Below are 23,997 nucleotides of genomic sequence, written 5' to 3'. Positions count from 1 at the left end.
GAGATATGATAGACATTGTGAATTGATAGGAAAGCACTCAAAGGTAAAGGGCAACTGGGATGTGGGAAAAGAGAATGGAAAGACGGAGAAAGTGTGTATCTATGTATATGCAGTTTATTTAAAGTGTAGCAAATGGAGAGGAAGCAGAAGAAAATTATCTTAACAGCAGAGTAGTACTGCAAGATAGAGGGCATCCCACTTGGGATGCCCTGGCGAGTATGAGATGTGCCCATACTTATATAGGGGTAAAACTGTTTTGTTGATTGGTGTCTTTGTTACTTTCCTCTCGTTGCTGGGACAAAATACCTGATCCCCAAAATTAAGGAAGGAAAGGTTTACTTCGCTTACAATTTGTGGAGGTTTTAGTCCATACTTGGCAGGTTACAAGGCAGAGTAGCACCTGGCAGAGGGCTACAGCTCATGGCGGCAGAACACAGCAAAGCAACAAGCATGAAAAGGGAGGAATGGCAGCAAGCAGCCTCTTTCTCTACCTTACATATGCAAACTATCCACCCCAGGGCGGGTGTAGCTCTCACACCCATAATCAATCAAACTCTAAAAGCCTGCCCCCAGACACAAACCATAACAATTAATGTGGGGTAGGCCAATCAGGGTCTTAGCCTTTATTTCTGGGAAGAGGACAAGGTCAGCATACAAATGTGAGTAACGCTTTCATAAAGGACACAGAAAGGTACAATTTTTCAAGCACACGGTACACAATAAGCATGTGATGATCCTACAATTGTCAGTCATAGATAAGCATATGATGATTTTATAATGTTAGTCATCTGTGTTTTGCCCTAGGTTCCTCTGATATGCCCTTAAAATGCACCCTAGATCCAGCCACCTCTAAAAATCTCCAACTATAAGCACATGAGGCTTTTGGAGGGACATCTAGACACAAGCCATATCCATTCACAAGATAAAAACTGAGAAATACATATAAGACAACTTTACCTCAAACTGACAGAAGGTATATATGGCAAATCTGCAACCAACATGGCACTTATTTGGAAAATTACTGAAAGTATTTTGCGAGAAATAAGGAGCAAGACAAATGTGTCCACTCTTACAAATCCTATTCCATATAGTACTCAAACACTTAGCCAGCAAAATCAGAAAAGTGAAAGAAAGTAATAAAATGGATAAGACAATGTAATTATTCATATAGAACAATCAAAAACTCCAGTAGAAGACTCAGATTTGATGAACAAGTTCAACAAAGTGGCAAGGAAAAATTCAAAACACAAAAATCAGTAGCAATCCTGTACACCAAGAATGAATCCACCAAGAAAGAAATTAGAAAACAACTCATTTCATGATAGTTTCAAAAAGCATTAGATACCTAGGAACCAACCTAAGGAAGGAGGCCAAAAAAAAAAAAAAAAAAAAAAAAAAAAACCTTTGTAATATACAGTACAGAACTTTGAAGAAAGATATTGAAGAAAAATTTAGAAAATGAAAATGTAAGCAATGGAATATTAATTCTGCTTGCTTTGATGCTGTACCAGCAGAATTAATATTATTTAAATGGCTATATTACCAAAAGCCAACCACAGATTTAATGTAATCCTTATTAAACTAACAACAAAATACTTCATAGGAATATATAAAACAATCCTAAAATTCATGTGAACTAGAAGAACCCCATAATATCTGCAGCAATCCTGAGCAAAAAGAGCAAAGACAGGTATGCTGGTATATGCCTTTAATCCCAGAACTCTGGCAGGCTGATGCAGGAAGATGTCAAGTTTGAGCCCAATCTGGGTAATTTAGCAAGACTCTGAAAATAAAATAGGCTGGAGATATACCTATGTGTGAAGGATTTAAATGCAATCACAACTTCCAAAAGAAGTAAATCATGGAAAATCAAAGTGGGAGGCATAAAAATAATGGATTTCTAGTTACACTATAATGCTATAGTAACAAAAACAGCAATGTACTGGACAAAAATTGACATGTAGCAACTTCATGATCCTTCAGCCATATGATTTTTGACAAAGAGGCCAAAAACATACATTGGAATAAAAATAACTTATTTAACAAATTGTACTGTGAAAACTGGTTATTTATGCCCAGAATATTGAAGCTAGGTTCATATCTCTCACCCTGTACTAAAATCAAATCAAAAGAGATCAAAGTTCTAAATATGAAAACAGAAACTTTGAAATTCCTAGAAGATAACATAGGGGAAACACTGAATCCATAGATACATTCAAGGACTTAGTGAACAGAACTCCAGTGGCTCAAGAATCTCTGATAAAGAAAAATATGAGATATTTGTAGGAAAATGGATGCACCTGGGCAATATAATGTTGAGTGAAATAAATTAGACACACAAGCTTAAATACTATATAGTATCTCTCATTTGAATAAGACAAAGTACAAACAGAGAAAATTAAAGGATGGATAGAAGGAGACAATGGCAAATTGTTTGCAAATTGGAAGGGGTCCATGAAAACCAGGGCAAGGGGTAAGTGATAGGAAAAGTGGAAATAAGTAGAAATATCATATACAAGAAAGTAATAACCTCAATAGTTGAAAACATATGTCATAAACATGAGATAAGATAAACAATATCAACAAGAATCAAAATAGGGAAAGGATTTAGAAGAGGAGGGAAGGTGGTGGTAGGGAAGGTAAAGGAGACTAAAAAGAATCAAGCTGTATTATGTACACAAATCAGCTCCCCAAGGTAACCGTAAAGTACATGTACTGTAAACATGTGCTTTAGAAAAGAATCTACCAATGGTATTACATCAAATTGAAAAGCTTCTGCACAACAATGGAAACAATTAACAGAGTGCAAAGACAGCTTACAAAATAACAACAAATTTTTTTCCAGCTACTCTTTTGATAGACTAATATGGAGTATAAAAATAACTCAAAAAATTAACCCCCCAGAACAAATGACACCTCAAATGTTTGGCAAATGAGCTAAATAAACAGTTCTCCAAGGAAGAACAAATGGGCAATAAATACATTGAAAAAGGCTTATCATCTTCAGCCATTAGGGAAATGCAAATCAAAATAACAGTGATATTCCATCTTTCAGAATGTCTATTATCAAGAGCACAACAGACAACAAATGCTGGCAAAGATGTGGAGGAAAAGGAACTCTTCTAGACTTTTGATGGGAATGCAAACTAGTACAAACATTGTAGGAAGTCAATATGGAGATCCATCAAAACACTGAAAATGGACCATTTCAGTTTGACCCAGCTATATATCTTACTGAGGTATCTTCTCAAAAGACTTTAATGTGATGCTGCTTACCCATGAGCATAGCAGTGCAATTCACAATAGCTTAACTCTTGGAATATTCTACATGCCTGTTAACAAAAGAAATGGATAAAGAAATTATGGTAAATATGCAACATAGGAAATTATTTAGCCACATAAAAAGTAAAATCATGTCATTTACAGGAAAATGGATGGAAATTAAGTCAGACACAGAATGTTAAATATTGCATGATTTCTCATTAAAACATGAAATATTAATTAAGCTATTAATTAATTATAGATGAATGAGAGATGGTACAAAATAAAAACACAGAACTTTTGGCCATAGAGAAGGGGATCAGGAAGCAGGGGAGTTAAAGAAGAGGGGATATATGCACAGGAAATGATCAAGATACATTATATGAATATACAAATTCCTCAAAATAAACAATTATGTATTGTTAAATATATTTATGAAAGAAATAAAATTGAAAATAGAATAATTTAATTTTAAAACATGTTTATTTTATTATAGTTCTAGAGGATGGAAATCTACAATCAACAGTTTTGGTTTTTATTTTTTGTGTGTGGGGGGGGATTCTAGGAATTGAACATAGGACCTCACACTTGCCAGGCAGGGGCTGCACTGCTGAGCTATATAGCCAGCTAATAATAAATACTTTGATTGGCATTGGTTTCTGAAATGACTCTAGAGGGAAAATCCTTCCTTGCCTATTCCATCTTCTACTAGTTTTGGTCATTCCTAGGTTTATAGATATATTATTTTCCTCTGTCACCACATGCCATCCTCCTTTTTCACCAAATGTCACTCATCTCATAAAGTTACTAGTCACATTAGCTTTAGGATTTTACCTAGCCTAGTATAAAATCATCTTAACTAATTACATATATAATGATCTCATTCACATTCTGAGTTATTAAGTTTTAATATTTCAACATAACTTTTGGAGAGAAAATAATTTAACCTGTGTTAAATTATGTACAGTGGGTAAACTATGGCTCTGCATGACCTGAAATTACCATTATAAAACATGATTTAGCAATATAGTTGAAAATCATATACGAGGTAAAAATAGAATACTGTAAAGGGAAACACCAACTGCCAAAGCTCACATTTTTACATACAAACACTTTTTAAAGCATTCTCAGTGTTAAATTAGATAAAAACCTGAAGATATTTATGCTATAAATGTTTTCCTACTGAGGAAGCAGGAGAGAGTAATACTGAGCTATTTGCATCTGTGGGTCTAAGGTGGAAAAGACTAGAAACTGAAATAAAAGTTGAATGAATGAATCCTTGTAAATGCCTGGGCTGAGTGAGTAAAAGAAGTACGGATAGGATCCTGCCTTTTTTATTCTCAGACCATCTCTGCCAGTGAAACAGGCCTTAAAAGAACAATGCCCCTTGAACTTGCGACCCCCTCCTCTGTAGCTATAAGTTCTTTTTCTGGTACAGATAAGATTTGCAACTATGTTTGCCTTAATTTGATCAAAGCCATCTATGACAAACCAACACTCAACCTCATACTAAATGGACAAATATTGAAAGCTTTCACTTTAAAGTCAGGAACAAGACAAACATGTCCACTGTCACCACTCTTATTCAGTATAGTTCTGGAAACATTAGCCAGAGCAATTAGACAAGAGAGGGAAATAAAAGGAATAAGGATAGGAAAGGAAGAAGTGAAATTATCATTATTTGCAGATGACATGATACTCTACATAGAAGATCCCCAAAACTCCACCAAATGACTCCTAGAATTAAATACCAAATTGAGTAGCATAGCTGCATACAAAGTCAACACTCATAAATCAATACCATCCCTATACAAACAACAAAGAGTCTGAGAAAGAAATTAAGGAAACCATACCTTTCACAATAACATACAAAAAATTGAAATACTTAGGAATCGGTATAACAAAAGAAGTAAAAGATCTGTACAGTGAAAACTACAGTACTCTGAAAAAAAGAAGAGGATCGCAAAAAATGGAAAAACATTCATTGCTCATGGATAGGAAAAACTAACATTGTGAAAATAGCCATACTCTCAAAATTGTTACATAGATTCAATACAATACCAATCAAAATATCTTTGGTATACCTCACAGACATAGAGAAAATATTCCTAAAATTTATCTGGAACCAGAACAGACCCAGAATAGCAAAAGCAATCTTGGGCAACAAACACAAGGCAGGAGGCATCACAATCCCTGACTTGAAATCATACTACAAAGCTACTGTGATAAAATCATCATGGTACTGGCAAAATAAAAAAAAATAAAAAAAAATAAAAAAAAAACAGACCTGAGGATCAATGGAATAGACTGGATGATGCAGCAGCAAACACACTCAGCCACCTTACCTTTGAGAAAGGGGCCAAACAAGTTCACTGGAAGAGATAGCCTCTTTAATAAATGGTGCTAGAAAAACTGGCTTTCCACATGCCAGAGACTGAAAGTAGATCCATATCTACCAACATGCACCAAAATAAAGTCAGAGTGGATTAAAGCTTTATATAGAAAAACAGAAACACTAAATCTACTGGAAGAGAAAATAGGTAAAAAATCTTGAAGATATAGATGGGGTAGAGAGTTCATGAACAAAAAACAAACTGCATGGGAAATACTTCAAAGAATCAACAACTGGGATCTCATCTTATTGAAAAGTTTTTGCACATCTAAAGAAGTCACCAGCAGAGTAAAAAGAAAACCCACAAAGTGGAAAAAAATGTTGACTGGCTGTCCCTCGGACAAGGACTTTTATCTAGAACATATAAAGAATTTAAAAACATCAACTCCCCCCGAATTCAATGGTCCAATCCTAAAATGGGCAGCTGAGATGAATACACACTTCTCAGATAAAGAAATACAAATGGTAAGTAAATATATGAGAAAATGTTCAACATCACTAGTCATTCGAGAAATGCAAATTAAAATAACGTTGAGATTTCATCTCACCCAAGTAAGAATGACTAGCATTAAGGAATCAACCAATAACAAATGCTGGTGAGGCTGTGGAGAAATAGGAACTCTTCTCCCACTGCTGGTGGGAATGCAGACTGGTGAAACCACTGTGGAAATCAGTTTGGAGATTCCTCAGCAACCTAGGTCTAGAGGTCCCATTCAACCTGGCTATTCCATTTCTGGGTATTTTCCCAGAAGATCTGAAAGCATCATATCACAGCAATATATGTGCACTCATGTTTGTAGCAGCATAATTTGTAATAGCGAAATCATGGAAGCAACCCAAATGTCCATCCACTGATAAAAAAATTTTTATCCAAATTTCTTGGATAAAAAAATTGTGGCCTTTTTATATAATGAAATATTACTCAACTATGAAGAAAGATAAGCTCAAGGCTTTTATAGGTAAATGGTCACAACTAGACCATACTCATAAGTGAAATAAATCAGACCTGCATATGTAAGCAACATATTGTCTCACCAGTATAAGAACCTGAAAGAGTGAATAAAAATTAGGAGGCATGATAAACATTGTGAAACAAAAGGAAACTGCTCAAAAGTAAAGAGCAACTGGGATGAGGGAAAAGAGAAAAGAAAGAAGGGGAAAATTATGTGTGTATATATATATATGATAGCTAACATAGTTGTACTACTGACTTATATCACTTTATTGAAAGGAGCAGTTAATGTTTAATTGTTTTATCAAACTTGCATGCCTCTATTTGTTTTCCTGAGAAGCCACTTTGAAATTATCAATATGTAATACAACAACCATTGTTAATTTCCTGTCACTTTGTCTGTACTTCAGCATTGTTCACATTGCTCTTCTGGTATTTTGTAAATTGATGTCTGCTTGTTAATATGTTTTCATTCTTTTATTTTTAGAATAAAAGAAATTTTTAAATTTCTGCACAACAAAGGAAACCTACCACCAACAGAATGAAGAGACATGTTACAAAATGAGGAAAAAATTGACAGCTACTCTTCAGAGAACTCATATCTAGAATACATTTTAAAATTCAAAAAAAATTAAACCCCCAAAATTTAAAGACCAAATCAAAACATCTGATATGAATAGACACTTCTAAGAGGAAGAAGTACAAAGCCCATATAAATATATGAAAAAGAAGTTCATTATCACTGGCTATTTGAAAAATGCAAATTAAAATAACACTGAGATTCCATCTCACTCCAGAAAAAATGGCTGTCATCAAGAAATCAACCAAGAGCAAATCCTGGAAAGGCTGTGGAGAAAAAGGAACATTTTGCTATTGTTGATGGGACTGTGAACTGGTACAATCACAATGGAAATCAGTATGGAAATTGCTCAAATATGGAAACTAGGTGTTCTATTTGATCCAGCTATTCCCCTTCTAGGAATCTTTTCAAAAGAGTCACCAAATCATAGTGATACATGAACATCAATTTTATAGCAGCATAATTTATAATAGCTAAATCTTGGAAACAGTCTATATGCCTATCAAGAAAGGAATACATAAAAAATGTGAGACAACCCACTCAGGTCCCCTTCTGTTCCTCTCTCAGACAGAAGCTTTCTTTCCCTCAATAAATATATCCTGCTCTTAACCTCTATCATTCCTAAAATTCCTAAAAAGATTACACGAACTCATCCCAGATCTCTTTCAGGTTGAGAGTTTCTTTCCCCTCTGGCATTTGGAGGTCTTCCACCAACGTCATTGGATGGAGGTAAGAGTTTGCTTTTGTTTCATAGACCCTGGATTGGGACATTTTTAGGTAACAAATTGTTAAGCCTCAGATTTTGGTATCTCTTTGCCCATTGCTTATAATTGCTTATGTTTTGTCTCTTATATAGTTTTGTTAAAATGTTGATAAATCTAAGTTAAAATATGGGAAGGTTATAAGGTTATGATATTTTTAATGGGACATTTTATTCCTGTGTTGTTCTTGTATATGTTGCATTTGAACTACTTGCTAAATTTACGGTATTCCTTCCTTGACTTTATTTAGATAATAGTGCTAGAAAGAGTAACATTAGAACACCCCACAGCGGATTTTAAACTTCTGTAAAATGAGTCTTTTTAAATCTAACTCAGACTTAGAAAATATACATGCCAATATAATAGAACACAAGTCTCTTTCTGCTATTTAAAAAAGACATTGGGTCAGACCTATGGAAAGATATAATGTTACTCTTAAATCAAACATTGACTTCTAATGAGAGACAAGCAACATTACAAGCTGCTATTACATTTGGGGATAAATATCATATTGTTAATTTTAAACAACCAGAAGATAGACAGCTAGAGGAACAACCATTTCCTACTGGAACCCAAACAGTCCCTACCCAAAACCCCTGCTGGCCTAACAGCCAGACAGGAGCTTGGAGCAAGAGACATTTCCAAGCGTGTATTCCGGAAGGTCTAAGAAGGACTAAAACTAGGCCTTCTAGTTATTTTAAATTTTCAACTATTTATCAGGCGAAGGATGAAAACCCCTCTGCTTTCTTAGAACATTTACTAGAGGCACTGGTAAAACATATGTCCATAGCTCCCGATTCAGTAAAAGGACAGATTTTGCTTAAAGATATATTTATTACCCAGTCAACCCCAGATATTAGAAAAGGGCTACAAAATATATCATTTGCTTCAGATATTTCACTTGATACTTTAGTAAAAACTGCCTGCTTAGTATTCTATAATCAGGAATAGGAGACAATCAGGGAGAGAAAACAAAGAGATCAAAAAGTAGCTGCCTTTGTTGTGGTCTCAAAAAGAAGAGACCCTAAGTCTCATTCTTGGGGCTCCAAGAAGAGCTCATTGTCTAGCTTCATTTGCTACTCTTGTCAAGTGCTAGGCCACCTTAAGAGGGACTGCCCTAAGTGGCGCCCAAAGCCATGCCCTGACTGCCAAGGTATCCACTAGAGGTGAGACTGCACTCTGAGGCAGAGGTCCCTGAGTGCAGACTCAACTTCCCAGGTGGTCCAGTAGGGCTGAAGGAAGGACCTCGGGGCAATCTGCCTCCTCCCTCTGGCCAAACTGTCATCTCTCCCTGTGATCTCCATAGAGGAGCCCTGAATAATCATGTCTAGAAGAAAAACAGCCTATTGCTGGACATTAGTACAGGTCTCTTTGTCCTTCTCCAACCCTGACCTTCCTTCCAGTCATCATACCTCAACAAAAGCTGTCATTAGAAAAAATATCAGACTTCAGCTGTAACTGGGATAATTTTCTCTTCACCCATTCCTTTCAGTTATGCCTAAAATCCCAGCTCTCTCTTTCTGGACAGATTTTATCCTGTCCAAATACTGTAATATATATATCCAGTTTGCCAACTAATCAAAATGATGCTGAGATTGGTTTTTACAAATGTACTATATATTTTTACTCATGTACAAAAACTTAAAGAGCTTTTTCATTGGTAAATATAAGGTGTTAATCTGGTTTTCATGAGTCATCAAAAATTTAAAGATAATTATAACTGAAGTTAGAGGGACTTATTACAGAATATTAGACTTCATCAGTCAAGGTGCCTAAGAGCCAGTGGGTTACAATAGCTGTCCCTTAAAAACAGTTTTTAGGGGGCTGGGGATTTAGCTCAGAGGCACAGCGCTTGCCTGGCAAGCACAAGGTCGTGAGTTCGGTTCCCGGTACCAGAAAAAATAAATAAATAAATAAATAAATAAATAAATAAAAACAGTTTTTAAATTTACCTGTCAATTCTTAATGCTCATTCTTTGATAATACATCCTGTAATTTCTTGGAGAATTTGTTCTTGCCTAGAGGATGCCGACCCCAATTAATCTTATAGATAAAACCTATAACAAATGTGCTAGGTTAGTTTTAGATTCTTTTTACTGGGATCCACCAGATCTTGTCTAGAGAGAGCCTTATACGACAGCTGGTCTCTCTCTTCTAAATAAGAAAGGTTAATAAACCAGGCCATCCTCCAAAATCAGATGGCCTTAGACATTCTAACTGCAGTACAGGGCGATACTTGTGCAATTGTAAAAATTGAATGGTATGTGTACATTCCTGATTCTTCTGCTAATATCCCAATAGCTGTTGAAGATATTAGGTGACAGATCAATGGCATGTCAGTCTCAAAAATTTCTTAGATCTTATCCTTATCTTTATAGGAAGCCATCACTGGCTCCTCTCGGTGGAAATCTTTGTTGACTATATTCATAATTATCCTGTTGAACTTATTATTTGGTCCATACACACTTATTATTTCTTTGGCTCTGTCCCCTCCAGATTTAAAGCTCTATGCCTATCCAAGATGAAAATGCCTGGTATCTATTGAGGGCTTTAGATGGAAACTCTGCAGAGTATCTCTGACTGCTGATCAACAGCTACGATCCCTTTCATCCTGAAGAAGCCAGAATGGTCATCGCCCATTATTTCTTCATGGCAGTTTGAGTTATTTCTTCAGAGGAGAGAATATTGTAGGCAACTGAGTAGATAGAAATATTATCAGCAATCAGATAGGGCTGTGCCCTTGAGGGAGACAGTATCTAAGACAATATAACTTGCAGCTGTGGACCAGACCTCAAAACCAAAGATTAAACAAATGCACCCACATACATACCTCACTGGGGATGGACATCAGGGATTGATATTCTAAATAGGTATCAATCACCTTGAAAAAGCCAGGAAGCATAACTAACCCAAACCCCTACAGGAAAAGCCCCTGTTTTCTATTTATGTCCCCTTGCTACATGACTAGCTTCCCCATTTGATCTTGATTTAATCCATTTTACCCGAACAATTATAGTTGTAATCTTATTGGCTGACCATAGTTGTGTCCAACCTCATGCCCACCTTGCAATATCTTATTTTTTCACCACTTTGGATGTGCCTCACCTTATGGTTTTGTTCTATAAAATTCCCTAGAAAAGGCAGGTTCTTGGCAATCCACTTGGATCCCCTTCTGTCCCTCTTAGACAGAAGCTTTCTTTCCCTCAATAAACATATTCTGCTCTTAAAAAAAGAAAATGTGATGTTTATATGCAATGGAGTACCACTCTTCCATAAAGGATACACTTGAGGCATTTTTAGGTAAGGGGATGCACCTTGAGACCATAATCTGAAGTGAAATAATGATATACACAAGTGTAAATATCATATTATTTTATTTGTCTAAGAAACCCAAAGTATAAGAAGCAAAATGAAGAACAGACATTAGGAAATAGGAAGAACTTTTTCAAATGGGAAAGGGAACAAGAGATAGGGGAAGGAGAAGGGAAGGAAGGGGAAAGGGATTTAAAGAGAAAAAACAATTGAAGAAAATAATGGAGATAGAGTTTTGCAAATGGGGAAGGGAAGATTTGTGAGGAGGAGGGGGAAGAGAACAAAAAACAATTGACATGTGCTATGTGAATGTATAAATCCCCCAGGGTGAATACAATCATTATGTACTTCAAACATGTACAAATAAAAAAAATTCTAAAAAAAAAATAACAGGGTGGTGATTGGCAGGAATTCAGCCTCCCTGGGATCCAGAATGCAAACACTAGAAGTTAACAACTTGGAGAAGATAAAAAAGAGAGAGAAGGGTAGCAGCCAAGCTGAGGCCTGGACAGCTTCAGGAACCTCAGTGACTGCACACTGACCCCTCGCACACTGTAGTGGGAGCCCCACAGACCCCGGACAACTTCTGAAGCCTAGTGGCCATGCCCTGCCCCTCCACAGATCACCTATATAGGAAAGGCCATCAGAATCATGGCATACTCCTTCACACAAACCTGAATTCAAGAAGAGCTTGAAGTGAATCATTTCAGGTCATGAAAGAAAACAACTTACAACCCAGATAGATGTACCTTGCAAAACTATCTTTCAAAATTAATGGAGAAATAAGATACTTCCACAAGGAAAAATTCATGACCAGCAAACCAACCCCACAAAGAGTACTGAAAGATATTCTAGAAAGAGACAAAAATGATCACAATTTCAAGAAGAATAATATAAAGGAACCACCAAGCAGAGCAAGCAATTAAACAGAGGTAAAAAATAGGGAACAAATAGTAGGAAAATAACATAACAAAGAGAAGCCAATACATATTAGTTATAACCAACAATGCAAACGATCTGAATTCACCAATCAAAAGAAGCAGACAAGTAGAGTGGATCAAGAAACAAAATTCAACAATATGTTGTATACAAGAAAAACATTTAATTCAAAAAGAAATTCATAGGCTGAAAGTCAAACGATGGAAAACACTATGCTATACAGCAGGAATCCTTTGCAGACAAGGTGAACTTCAAACCAACAATGATCAAAAGAGATAAAGAGGGTCACTACATACTTGTTAGAGGAAAACTGCAAGAAAAAGAGATAACAATTCATAAATACCTATGCATCAAATACAGGAGCACCAAACTACATAAGACAAGTTTTAAAAGATGTGAAAAATCAAATAAGCAGTAAAACAATCATAATAGGAAACTTTAACATGCCATTGTCACAAAGAGATGGGTCAACTAGACAAAACAGAGCAAAGAAATAATAGAACTAAACCAAACTTGTGAACAAATGGACTTAGTAGAACTTTACACAGTGTTCCACCCAAAACGTAAGAACACATGTTGTTCTCAGCTGCACACAGGACATTCTCTAACATAGACAGTTCTCTATACAGACTAGCACATAGAACTTGTTTAAGTAAATGCGAAGGAATTGAAATTATCCCATGCATACTATCAGACCATAGTGCAATGCAACTGGAAATTGACAAAAGAAATCACAAAAGATACATAAATACATGAAAATTAAATAACATCCTCCTGAACAACCAGTGGTTCACAGATGCAAGAAGAAATTAAACAGTGTTTACAATCAAACAAAACTGCAGACAAAATGTAGAGGAATCTGTGGTAAACAATGAAAGCAATCCCCAGAGGGAAATATATAGTGGTGAATTTCCACATCAGGAAAAGAGAATGAGCACAAATAAACAACCTTATCCTGCACCTCAAGCTTCTAGAAAGAGAACAAGTCAAGTCCAAAGCCCAAATGGGGCAAAAAATTATAAAGATCAAAGAAGAAATTAATGTGATGGAGACTAAGAAAACAATACAAAGAATTAATGACTTGAAGAGTTGGTTCTCTGAAAAAATAAATAAAATTGATAAACCACTAGCCAACCTTATTAATACAGAATGAAAAGGATGAAATCACTACAGATCCTATAGGAATTCAGGAGGACATCAATTTGAAAATCTTCACTCTCATAGGATGGAAAACACAGAGGAAATGGATAGATTCCTAGATACATATGAACTACCAAAGCTGAATGAAGATATAAAAATCCTCAATAACTCAATATCAGTCAACAAAATTGAAAATTAATAAAAAAAAAATACCAACAAAGAAAAGCCCAGGTCCTGATGGAGTCACAACTGAAATCTACAAGAAATTTAGAGAAGATTTGATGCTAATTCTTCCAAAACTCTTTAATAACATTGAAAGGGAAGGAATTCTCACTAACTCATTCCTGGAGGCAAGTATTACCCTGATACCAAAACCAGAGAAAGTCCCAACCAAAAAGAAAACTACACACAAATTTCCCCAATGAATATATATGTAAAAATTCTCAATGAAATGCTAGCAAATAGAATGCAACAAATCATCAAGAAGATTACACATCATTTACCAAGTGGGATCCATCCCAAGAATTGCAAGGATGGTTCAATATATGCAAATCAGTTAATGTAATACACCATATCACTAGAGCCAAAGACAAAAACCACATGATCATCTCAACAGATGTAGAAAAAGCTTTTGATAAAGTTCAGCACTCATTCATGATAAAAACACTACAGAAAATCAGAATGGATGGACTTTACCTCACTCTGATAAAACCATCTATGACAAACCAACAGCCAACATCATACTAAATGGACAAAACCTGAAAGCTTTCACTTTAAAATCAGGAACAAGGCAAGAATGTCCACTGTCACCACTCCTATTAAATGTAGTTCTGGAAATATTAGCCAGAGCAAGTAGACAAAAGAGAGAAATAAAATGAATAAGGTTAGGAGGAAGCAGTGAAATTATCATTTTTTGCAGATGACATGATACTCCACATAGAAGAACCCAAAAACTCCACCAAAAGGCTTATAGATTTAATAATCAAAATCAGTAGCATACCTGATTACAAAGTGAACACTCAAAAATCAGTTGGACCTTCTGGAGGGGCCTTGGACAAGGGAAGCCTCAGTGAGCAGCCTGGAGTTCCCGATCCTCCGGATCTGCCCTCTGGGAGGAGTCTTGGACTGGAAAAGCCTTGGTGAGCTGCCTGGGGGCCTGAATTGTCTGGCCCTGCCCCCTGCTGGCACCTTCTGGAGGGGCCCTGGACACAGGAAGCCTTAGTGAGCTGCCTGGGAACCCAGATCCTCTGGCTCCACCACCTGCTACCATCTCAGGAATGAACCTGAATCCCTAAACAACAAGGGAGATTTGAAAATGATGTAAAGAAGAAGCATAATGCAATCTCAAACACCCCACCCAGAACAAGTCCTGGAAATATCAACATGGAAGAACATGGAAGTCACACATCTGAAATCTCCAAAATGATAGCAACTGAAGTAAAAAACCAACTACATCAGGCTATAGAAGAAATCATGTCAGAAATAATTGCTCAGGTAAAAAAAATGGCAATCATAATGAAAGAATTGCTCAGCATATCAAAAGAAGACATAGATAAAAACATACAGGAGCACAGAAAAATGATGGAAACCTTGAATGAACAGTATAGGAAAGAATTAGAATGCATGAAACAGGGGCCGGGGACTTAGCTCAGTGGCACAGTGCCTGCCTGGCAAGCACAAGGTTGTGAGTTCAATTCCCAGCACCAGGAAAAAAAAATATTAACAAGGAATAGAATGCATGAAACAGATTCAAAAAAACATTCAGGATATTAAAAATTCCATTGAAAGGTGGGAGAAGTACTTGAATGAAATGGAAGATAGACTCTCGGACCTTGAAGACAGCACTGCAGTTAGTGATCATGAAAGAAAAGATGTCTTAAAATAACAAAGGGTTCCCAGTACCAGAGAAAAACCAAAAAAAAATAAAAAATAAAAAATAAAATAAAATAAAATAACAAAGGAACAGCAAACAACAATTCAACAGCTGCAAGATGAGACAAAGAAGAACAATATAAGGTTGATGGGTGTCAAAGAAAGAGGAGGAGGCAACATGAATGACATAAAAAGACTATTTGCAGCAGTAATAGCAGAAAATTTCCCAAGCATGGGACAAGAACCTTATATACACATAAATGAGGCATATAGCACCCAAATTAGCCCTAACCAAAAGAAATCTACACCCAGATACATAATAATCAAAATCACAGAAATAGAACAAAATAATAGGGTATTCAACGCTGTTAGAGAAAAGAAACACATCAGCTATGAAGGAAAGCCCATGAGAATCACAGAAGACTTCTCAACACAGAGCACCAAGTCAAGAACAGCTTGCAGTGAAGTAGTTCAGGTCCTGAAAGAAAACAACTTCTAACCCAGATTGCTGTATCCTGCAAAGCTATCTTTCAAAATTGAGGGAGAAATAAGATACTTCCAGGCAAAGATCAACAGAAGAAATTCATGAGCACCAAACCAATCCTACAAAGAGTACTGAATGATATTCTACAAAGAGATAAAAATGATGACAATCTCAAGATCAACAGTAGAAAAGAACTACCAAGCAAGGTAAGCAATTAAACAGAGGGGGAAAGTACAGAATCAACAGGGGGAAGATAACATGACATAATAACATAAAGGATAAGATGATACATATGATAATAACCATTAAAGTAAATGGCCTCAATTCACCAATCAAAAGAAACAGACTGGCAGAGTGGATCAAGAAACAAAATCCAACAATATGCTGTATACAAGAAACTCATTTAACCCAAAAGGAAATCCATAGACTGAAAGTCAAAGGATGGAAAAGCAATATTCCATGTAACAGGAACCCAGAAAAAAGCAGGAGTAGCTATTCAGTCTGCAGACAGGGTAAACTTCAAACCAACAACGATCAACAGAGATAAAGAAGGTCACTATATTCTTGTTACGGGAAAACTGCAAGAGGAAGAGATAACAATCACAAATATATATGCACCAAATGTAAGAGCACCCAATTATATAGGGAAAATTTTAACAGACATGAAAAATCAAATAAGTGATAACACACTTGTGACACGGAATTTTAACACCCCATTGTCACAAAGAGATAGATCAACTAGACAAAAAATCAGCAAAGAAATAACAGAACTAAACCAAATATGTGAACAAATGGACTTAATAGACATTTACAGATCTACTTGCTAGACATACCCAACATTAGAATACACACTCTGCTCAGCTGCACATAGGACAGTCTCTAAAACAGACAGCATGCTATCTCGTAGAACATGCTTAGGTAAATGCAAAGGAATTGAAATTATCCCACTCAGATTATCAGACTGTAGTGCAACGAAACTGAAAATAAATGATAAGCTCTGTTTTTAAACACATGGAAATTAAATAACACCTTCTTGAACAACCAACGTGTCACAGAAGAAATTAAGGTAGAAATTAAACACTATTTACAATCAAATGAAAATGCAAATACAAACTACCTGAACTTGTGGGAGGCAATGAAAGCAGTCCTCAGGGGGAAATTTATAGCAATGGATTCTGACATCAGGTGAACAGAACGAACACAAGTAAACAACTTTATGTTACACCTCAAACTTCTAGAAAAAAGAAGTGTAAATTAATCCTAAAACCTGAGGAAGGGAAGAAATTAAGATCAGAGCAGAAATTAATGCAATGGAAACTAAGAAAACAATGCAAAAAATTAATGAATCAAAGAGTTGGTTCCACAAAAAAATAAATACAATTGATACAGCCCAAGCCAACTTTATGAAAAAAAAGGAAAGAAAAAACTCAAATTCATGCAATAAGGAATGAATGAGGTGATATAACTACAGATCCTATAGAAATTCAGAAGATCATGAATACCTACTTTGAAAATCTTTACACTCATCAGATGGAAAATGCAGAAAAATGCACAGATTCCTAGCTACATATGAATTACCAAAGCTGAATCAAGAAGACATAAAAATTTTGAATTAATCAATATCAGCCAATGAAATTGAAAATATAATAAAAAACTTACCAACAAAAAAAGTCCAGATCCAGATGGATTCACAGCTGAATTCTCCAAGAAATTTAGACAAGATTTAATACCACTTCTTCTCAAACTCTTTAAAGCAATAGAAAGAGAAGCAATTCTCCCAAATGCATTCCTGCAGGCAAGCATCATCCTGATATCAAAAACAGAAAAACAACGAACCAAAAAAGACAACTATAGACCAATCTCCCTAATGAATATAGATGCAAAAATTCTCAATAAAATACTAGCTAATAGAATGCAGTAAATCATCAAGAAGATAATTCACCATGACCAAGTGGGATCCATCCCAGGAATGCAGGAATGGTTCAATATACACAAATCAATCAATATAATACACCATATCAATAGAGCTAAAGACAAGAATCACATGATCATCTCAATAGATGCAGAAAAAGATTTTGATGAAGTCCAACACTTATTCATGACAAAAACACTACAGAAAATTGGCATAGATGGAATTTACCTCACTTTGATAAAAGCCATCAATGACAAACCAGACTAATGTCATACTGAATGGACAAAAACTGATAACTTTCACTTTGAATTCAGTAACAAAACAAGGATGTCCACTGTCACCACTCCTATTCAACATTGTTCTGGAGACACTAGTTAGAGCAATTTGAAAAGAGAGAGAAATAAAAGGAATAAAGATAGGCAAGTAAGAAGTGAAACTATCTTTATTCACAGATGACATGATATTCTACATAGAACACCACAAAAATTGCACCAAAAGACTCCTAGAATTAATCAACAAATTCAGTAGCATAGCTGCATACAAAGTCAACACTCAAAAATCAATAGCATTCCTATACACACAAAAAATACTCATACTGACGTAGAAATTAGGGAAACCATATCTTTCACAATAGCATGCAAAACACTGAATTACTTAAGAATCAATCTAAAAAAAGAAGTCAAAGGTCTATGCGGTGAAAATTACACTACTCTGAAAAAAAGAGATTGAAGAGGATTTCAAAAAATAGAAAGATATTCCTTGCTCATGGATAGGAAGAACCAACATTGTGAAAATAACTATACTCTCAAAATTGTTATACAGAGTCAATGCAATTCTGATGAAAATACCATTGGTATGCCTCAAAGACCTAGAGAAAACATTCGTAAAATTCATCTGGAACCAGAAGAGACCTACAATAGCAAAAGTAATCCTGGGCAACATAGGCAAGGCAGGAGGTATCAAAATCCCCAATTTGAAATTATACTATAAAGCTATTGTGATAAAAATTAGCATGGTTTTGGCAAAAAAATAGACCTGAAGATCAATGGAATAGACTAGAAGATACAGACACAACCACCACAACACTTAGCCACCTTGTCTTTGACAAAGGGGCCAAACATGTTCATTGGAAGAAAGATAGCCTCTTCAATAAATGGTGCTGGAAAAACTGGCTTTACACATGCCAAAGACTGAAACTAGACCCAAGCCTATCACTGTGCACCAAAATAAAGCCAAAATGGCTGAAAGATCTAAATATTAAAACAGAAACACTAGATCTAATGGAAGAGAAAGTAGATTGAAGTCTTGAAGACATAGGGGTAGGCAGAGAGTTCATGAACAAAAAACAAACTGCAGGGGAAATACTTCAAAGAATCAACAACTGGGATCTCATCTTAATTGATTTGTGTTTTGGGTTTTTTTTTTTTTTTTTTGGTTTTGGTTTTTTTTCCAGTATGGGAATTGAACTCACGACCTTTCATATTAATTGAAGTTTTTGCACATTAAAAGAAATCACCAACAAGGTGAAAAGAAACCCCACAAATTAGGAAAAGCTTTTAGAGAAACAATGCGGTGCTTGCACATGTATGTATGATTTATTTCACTTATGAGTATGGTCTCTAGTTGTGACCATTTGCCTATAAATCCTCGAGTTTATCTTTCTTTACAGCTGAGTAATATTCCATTATATGTTTCTCTAGTGTAAAGCCTGAAAGAGTTAATTTAATCCAGGAGATATGATAGACATTGAGAATTGATAGGAAAGAACTCATAGATAAAGGATAACTGGGATATGGGAAAAGAGAAGGGAAAGAAGGAGAAAGTTTTTATATATGTATATGCAGGATAGTTAACACAGGTGTTCTACTGTCCTGTATTTCCTTGCTGAAAGAAACTGTCAGTGAGGGATTGGTTGATTAGCTTTGTATGTCTATATGTGTTTTCATGAGAAACTACATTGAAGATATCAATATGTAATACAATAAGCATTGTTAATTCCCTACCACTCTGTTTGTAACTCTGTAATGTCTGTACTGATCCTATGCTATTTTGTAAAATGTTGTCGGTATGTTAGTATTTTCCTCCTTTAATTTCTAAAATAAAAAAAAAAAGGAAAAACTTTTAGCCAACTCTCCCTCAGACAATGGGCTCCTGCCTAAAACATATAAAGAATTTGAAAAAATCAGACTCCTAAAGTTCAAAGACCCAATACAAAAATGGGTAGCTTAGATGAATACACACTTCTCACATGAAGAAATACAAATGGCAAGTAAATACATGAAAAAATGCTCGACGTCATTAGTCATTTGAGAAATGCAAATTAAAACAATACTGAGATTCCATCTCACCCAGAAGGAATGGCTATCATCAAGAAGTCAACCCATAGCCAATGTGGGAAGGGCTGTGGGGAAAAAGGAACACTTCCCCACTGTTTGTGGGAGTGTAGACTGGCGTAACCACTGTGGAAATCAGTCCAAAGATTCCTCAGTAAACTAGGATTAGAGGTCCCATTCAACCCAGCTGTCCCGATCCTGGTCATTTTTCCAGAAGAACTCAAAACATCATACCACAGTGATATATATGCACCCATGTTTATAGCAGCACAATTTGTAATAGCTAAATCTTGGAAACAACCCAAATGTCCATCAACTGAGGAATGGATGAAAAAGATGTGGTACTGCTATACAATGGAGTATTACTCAGCTATGTAGAAAGATAAACTTGAGGCTTTTATAGGTAAATGGATGCAACTAGAGACATACTCATTAGTGAAATAAATCAGATTCACATGTATAAACATCATATTTCCTCCCTATTATAAGAACCTGAAAGAGTAAATAAAATATAAAAGGTACAATAGATATTGTGAAAATGGAAAGAAACTGCCCAATAGGAAGGAGCCCCTGGGATAAAGGAGGGGAGAGGAGAAAGAAAGAAGGAAGAAGGAAAAATATGTATATGTATGCACAGGATAGCTAGGATAATTGTAGTACTAATATCTGTTGGTTTACTGAAAGGAACTGTTAATGTGTAATCGTTTGATCAATCTTGCATGACTGTATCTGCTTATATGTGCAATCATTTTGAGGATGACTTCAGGTAATTTAACAATCTATCACCATGGTTTGAAATGCTGTATCATTTTTGTTGTTCTCTATGCTGTTTTCTTTATGTATTTGTTTTTGTTATTTTGGGTTTTTTAAATGAAAAACAAAATTTATATGTATACATAAGGATAGCTGGAATAGGTGTATAGCTGATGTCTGTGGTTTATTGAAAGGACAGTAAATGCTTAAAATTTTCTTTTTTTCTTGACCAATTTTGCACACTTGAATCTGGGAATCAGGAAGACTGATCTGAAAATAACAATATGCAGTATAAGAATTATTGTTGAACTTCTACCATATTGTATGGTGAAGCTCTGCATCATTTCCAATGTTGTTGTTTTTTATTGTTACAGTCTTTGATTGTTTGATCAATCTTACATTCTTATGTCTGGTGGACTGAGCAACTTCTTTGAAGATAACAGTATGTAATGTAGCAACCATTGTTAATTCTTATCATTTTGTTTTGAGGTCGTGTATCATTTTTATTGTTTTTGTGTTGTTTTGATTTTGTCTTCATTGTTGCTTTGTTAGTTTTTTTAATTTTTAAAATAAAAAATAAAACAAACTATTGTATGCCTCACATTTCATTAAGCTTAATTTTTTCCACAAATAGACAGCAAGAGAACATCGTTGTACAGGTTATATGCTGCACATAGCATAACCACAGTGAGAATAGTTACTCAGCTGAGAAGATTTTATACACTAACATATTCTTGTTAGTCTGACAGGTGTTCTGCTCTGTCTACCCTTCATTTCATGCTCTTCAGGGAGTGAGGCCTACAATAGTTACATAAATGAGGGGAAACTGGATGCCAAACGTTGCACAACGTGTATACAAAATCACCTTCCTACTCCCTTTGTTTTATATAAGTGCTGATGTGTTTTGGCAGGTTAGCTTTCAGTTAAGGACTCATAGAATTTAAGATAACCTTCAAAGACATAAATATTTATCAGTCATTCTTACTTAGCTTGAAATTGTTGAATGCATTTTCAGTTTTTTTCCCATAATACCAGTAGTGTTTAACTATAGTCAGCACTGACTAAAGTTTTATTTTCACAGTTTGCATTGTTGAAGATATTGATTATTTAAATACCAGGTCCTGAAAGGTGCTAAATCTATTTTGAAATGAATCTGCAATCCATATTTTAAAGCCTTCTTGGTAGTTTTAGTGGTTTGCTTTGACTATATTTTTTTTTTTCAGAAATACTACATAAGGAATTTTAACAAGTTTTTATTAATGCAAAAATAAGGATAGAAGTACAGTAAGGTCTATAGCTGTTTTATAATAATAGCTTAAAGTTTGTAACAAAAAAGAATCTTTATAATTACTTACTGTGTTAGTTAAGATACCATCAATGTCATATTTTCCAGGCTTAAAAATTACTTTAAATACTTTTTGATTTTTTGACACTATTCAGTAGAATGTGTATGCTACTTATGTAACAAACTAATCCTTGTTTTCTGATTAAAGCACTTTTACATTTTATCCCATGTCCCCAAAACAGAAGGTATTCATCATGAAAGAAATTTAAGGTTGTTAACCTTGTTTTTCCAAAAAAGCTACTGTTAACTTTCTATAAATATGAAATATTGGGCTGGACGTATCACTGAGTGATAGAGCACTTGCCTAGTTGGTCCCCAGCACCACAAAACAGACAAACAAACCTGAAATACCCCCTGCCACCCAACCCCAGGTTCCAGTCATAACTGAAACATGTAGAAACAGATTGTTCACTTGTTGAGGTGCAAAATGTTCTTGACTCCACTTTGAAGTTATCTAATGACCAGAAAGAGATGCAGTAACTGACTGCAATTTTTTTCTACTGTATCAAAGTAAATAATTTATGCCTTCATTATCAGGACCGGCCTACAATGAATAAATATTAACAGTTCACAGAATTTTTTAACGGAGTTAAAGGGAAGTGATATACATCTTTGGGGATTAGCATGGGGAAATAAATCTAGAATTATTCCTAGTAATACTTCATATTTAATATTCTAAAAGTTTTACAAATGAATACCATAAAATTACCTGCCTTCATTTCTTTGACATAAAAGGTGATCACTTGGTTATGTAGTAGCTGTAACTTACACAACAAAATTTCTTCAATTAGCACCTGAGGCATTTTAAAGGCTGAGAAACCTTGGACCAATGGATACTATTTCTGATTGTATTAACACATTTTACTGCTATAAAATACTATGTGACTCTCTTAAAAATCTGACATTCTACAATCTGTAATAGACATGCCATTTTTTATGTTTTACTTCTGCCTTAAGATTTACATTTTCTAAAAGTATTTTTGCCCTGAATTAAGTGTTAATTTGATGGGAACTCTGATTTTGAAATCATCACTTACTGGGTACTAATAAATTAAAAATTACATCTGCTACCACTGTTAAAAGCCAGGCCACCTCAAGAGGAACTGCCCTAAGAAGTCCCCTAGGCCACGCCCTGAATGCAAAGGTGACCACTGGAGATTGGTCTCCCCTCTGAAGCGGAGGCCTCAGAGCTCAGATCCATCCTAGCAGTTACTCTAACAGGAATGAGGGGGCTCCCTCTGCCTTCTCCCTCTGGCCAGACTATCATGTCCATGGAGGAGCCCCGGGTAATCATGACTATAGAGGAAAAAGAAAACAGCCTGTTGCTAGACACAGGTGCAAGTCTCTCGGTCCTTCTTTTCAATCCTGGCCTTCCTTCCAGCCGTCACACCTCAGTGAAAGGAGTCACTGTTGAAGAGGTAATACGCTATTTTTCACAACCCTTAGGCTGTAACTACTTGTTAGATCTTTCTTGGTATCTCTGTCTTCCTGAGAAACCACTTTGAAGATACTACCATGTATTACAGCAGCCGTTGATATTTTCCTACTAATCTGTCCATAACTCTGTAATGTTTGTATTGTTCCTATGCTATTTTGTAAATGGATGTATGTTTATTACTATATGTTTCCTACAACAACCAATGAGGATAGCCAATGAATATTCAATTTGTCACTCATGTATAGCTCTATTTATGTTTTTTAGAAACCACTTTGAAGATACCAAAGTATAGTACAAGAACCATTGATAATAACCTGCCACTTTTGTTTGTAACTCACTATTATTTGTCTATTTGTTTTCCTGAGAAACTATCTTGTAGATAACAATATGTAAAACAACAGCCATTGATAATTTCCTACCACTTTGTCTGTAATTAGGTAAGCCCCCCTATTACTATGTTATCCTTCTTTTACTCTTTAAAATAATAAAATAAATAAATAAATAAAACAAAAAATAAAAATTA

Source organism: Chinchilla lanigera, unplaced genomic scaffold (genome assembly GCF_000276665.1).
Source record: "Chinchilla lanigera isolate Chin_1 unplaced genomic scaffold, ChiLan1.0 scaffold00156, whole genome shotgun sequence".
NCBI lineage: Eukaryota > Metazoa > Chordata > Mammalia > Rodentia > Chinchillidae > Chinchilla > Chinchilla lanigera.
The sequence above is the reverse complement of the archived record's forward strand: the minus strand, read 5'-3'. Positions refer to the sequence as shown.